The sequence below is a fragment of the Ictidomys tridecemlineatus genome, chromosome 11 (genome assembly GCF_052094955.1).
Source record: "Ictidomys tridecemlineatus isolate mIctTri1 chromosome 11, mIctTri1.hap1, whole genome shotgun sequence".
Lineage (NCBI taxonomy): Eukaryota > Metazoa > Chordata > Mammalia > Rodentia > Sciuridae > Ictidomys > Ictidomys tridecemlineatus.
Window position 1 is genome coordinate 65,473,136 of NC_135487.1, and position 3,977 is coordinate 65,477,112.

Below are 3,977 nucleotides of genomic sequence, written 5' to 3' on the forward strand. Positions count from 1 at the left end.
CACCCATTTGTTTTAACATAAAACATTGGAAAACAGAAGATGCCTCATCTGTGCAAATTATACAGATTACAGTGCTTTTGAGGATCACTGTTTACCAGACTTCTTGGGATTGGCTGAGGCCACATAATAAAAAATCACATATTCCTTTTGTGATAAGGCAGTGAAAAATGAGGTTTGCATTATTTTTTTTAACCACCTCTCTCTCTTCATTGTGTAGTGTGGAGGCAATGGATTGAGATGGACTTCCTTACTTATTATAGATTCTCCTCTTATTAGATACTGAAGAAGTAGAAAATGCAGTTCTCGTTCATGTTTTACTGGTGGGGAAATAAAGAAAGTGGACATTAAATTACTTTCCCATAGTCACTCTGTTAGATGGCTGGGGTCATTTGGGAAACTGAGGCAACACAAAGACACCCCCCCCAAAAAAAACCCTAATTCTTGTGATCAAGTCAGAAAGATTTCAGACACATGGCTCAGAGTAATAGGCTTGAGTTTATCGAAGGGATAAGAAAAGAGAAAGAGGACCCTATCAAGTAGAGAGCAGTTCCTTTCAGAGAAGAGAGGGAAAGTGTGCCTCTTCTTCACTCTAGTTTTATTGGAGATCCCAGGGAACTTTTCAGAGAGTCCCACTCAGGTCCTCTTCTTGAATTTTGACTGATAACAAGATGACATTAGACTTTCAAGTCCCAACTGCCATGATATAACTTTAGATCACTTTGGCCCATCAAAATAAAATGGTTTTTCCATTTGTGGTTCTCATTGGATTATGAATAATAAATTCTGCAGGAATTTATGGTTAGGAGGAATTGTCCTTATCTCCCTCCGTTTCAGGTCTTGGTCCGTGAAAAGGCACAGAAAAATACAGGGTAACTTGGGTTCCTCTTATTGACATTTATTATTGACATCTTATTGACATCTTATTTTGGGTCTGCATTTGTCCTGCAGATAACAGGTAGAGTTTGCTGAGAAATGTGACATAGCCCGTCCACTTGAGCCAGGCAGGGGTGCAGGTAAATCACCTCTTGGAAAAGAAATCATTTTGAGATCAGTGCAGTGGCCCTCTTCTGTAGAATTATTCTCTTAATCTCATGTTCCCACATTCACATCTGTCTATCCCCTATCTACTCTTCCTGGGTGGGAGAGCTGGAAGATCCAGGACAGAGGTCCAATTTCCTTTTACCAATGTGTTCAGCTTCTTTCTAATATATTACATTAATTCTTGTCATCATAAAAATTTCCAGTTATTTAGCTGAGAACGAAAAGAGCTAGACAAGCCAAAAACAAACAAACAAAACAAAACACCTCCCCCAACAAAACCAACATGAATATTATGTTAGCATTTCATCTTTTATTCAATACCTCAAAATTGATAGCCATAAGGAGCCAGAGGCTCAACCTTTCTAAGAAAGAAATTATAGCTTGAAGAACAGTTGAACCATCAATTCATATCTGACATATAAGGTCGATGTGTCTGGAGAGATTAATGAAATAAATATTATGGAAAAGCAAAATTCAGATTTATTTTCCAGTCACTTTTCATAAAAAAAGAAACTAAAGAAATCAGTAACTATATTTGGAGCAAATAAACAAATAGAAAACTTGGGTATCAGGCAAAAATGTATAGTAAGAATTCTGGCACTATAGTCATTTTTATTTAGATCATTTTTTTGTAAAATTATGTTTTTGCTTATAAATCTATATGGTTATAAAATAAGCAGAAAATCAAAATAAAATAAGCTGATACACAGTCCCAATATCCAGAACTAATTTAAATATCTCTGAAACAGTTTTCTCTTTCCTTCTTCTTTCCTCCTTTCCCTCCCTTTTCCTTCTCTTCCTCCCTTCTTCTTTATCCTTTTTCTCTGTCCTATACAAAAATGTCCTTTTTTAAAAAAGTCTTTTTATACTCATTATTTTTGATTGTATAATATTTTTATTTTAGGGAAAGATTTCATTTCTGCAAATTTGTACTACTGTAGCAATTTCACCTGGTGTTTCTCAGAATATCTCTGATAAGAGGATTGTATTTGACACTTGCATGGTCTACGCTCAGATCTTGTTTTGTCCAAGGTCACATAGCATGATGTCCTGAGAACGAGGCTGGAATGGATCACACAATGAGGACCATCAGTTCAGGTGATACTACCTCACCTTCACTGCTCAATGGGTGACATGGAAGCACTGGCCACAGTTACACTCCATTAGGAGCCACACCAGGGATTTTGTATCCTTTCAAGATTGAATTTCATTTGCCCACTCACGTTAGAGATGTCACCCATTTGCAATCATTTGACTTACAGATTTTCAGCTTTACAACAGGGCAAAAAAAATGCATTTGTTTGAATTTTGATCTCAACATAGACAGGATGCATTCTTGAGATGCAGGGCAACTGCATGCAGAGCCACAGCTTCCAGCCAGCCATGTGATCCCAAGGGCAAGCAATACTCACAGTGTTCTGTGTTGCTTAGGCTAGGTTGCTGGGCAGCTAGGTGTACTAAATGCATTTTCAACTCACAACTCATGATTGGGTTTATTGGAACAGGGCTTTGGCTTAAGTGAAGGAGCATCTGAATTGTAAAGTTGCAGATGCTTTATTTTCAGAATCTCAGAGGGCTTGAGAATATTACTAAAATTGATTGTATATGATAGGAAAAATATAATTCTCTTAGAAGATTGGGTAAGAACCATCAGTCCTGATAGAAAAAAAAATCACTTAAGAAAAATCTGCAAATTTAAAAATGACTCCTAGAATAATTCCAGAATAATACATTTTCTGCTTTACTTCTGTAGCCTCTGCCATTCTGTTCATTGTGTGTACAGACAAGTAGCATCAGGAGAGAACAGCTTTTCCATTGATAAGTGCAGAGGTGTAATTTATGACACCTTTGCAAACACACTGGGGACTGGGACATCATTTCACTTTCAGCTACCAGTGTGCAGGAAAAGCAAAAGAAAAGTATTAATGTGATACATCATTGCCTTTGGAAATTGGGAGAATAATTAAATTCCTTGCTGACTCCCATTAACACAGTTTGCCATTTGCTATAACAATCCAGCCTCTACACGCACCTTGGAGTGATTACTTTATGAAAGAAACAATGAAGAATCCTAAAACTTGAGGCAAAAATGCTATAAAATGTGACCTGAGAGTGCTATTAGTATACCAATGACATTTTAGTGGTCCCCATGATATACCACTTCATGGTTGCAAATGGCAAATAAGAATTGTACTTGATTTTTTTAATAATCAATTCAGTACATCAATCAGTAATATCATTGAAAAAAAGAAATTTGGTTGAACAATTTTGTCAATTCAAAATGATAGAATTAGTAAAAAGATACAACTGCAACCAAGGTTCTTTTGCAATGCATGTTACATAGAGGAAGAGAAGGCCAATGCAAGAGGCATTTAACAAGTGCCTACTATATGAGAACATAGTGGTACTACTAGTCATAGAAGTACATAAAGTATTTCCTACCCTCATGGAATTTTCTTTTCTTTTTTGGGGGGTGGGGGAGAGGTACTGAGATTGAACTCCCAGGCTCTTGACCACTGAGCCAAACCCGCAGTCCTATTATGTACTTCAGTCAGAGACAGGGTCTCACTGAGTTGTTTAGCACCTAGCTTTGCTGAGGCTGACTTTGAACTCATGATCCTCCTGCCTCAGCCTCCTGAGCCACTGGGATTACAGCCCTGCACCACTGTGGCTGGCTGGAATTTTCAATTACTTCTTAACACAAGTGAAAAGGTTATGCAAAAATATAGCATAAAATAAGTCTTAGATAAGTGAGAAAGTAATTGTAAATTGGCAGAACTTTGAAGCAGGGAGAGAACAGGTGTTATGGAGTGGTAAGAATATCTTATCCAAAGTGCAAGCCCTGGGTAGTAATTGGACTGGCCCTTAAATTATTAGCATAGCTCAAAGAGAAAGAGAAAGAGTAATGGAGAATGAAGGCAGAGCAAAAGTTCAAA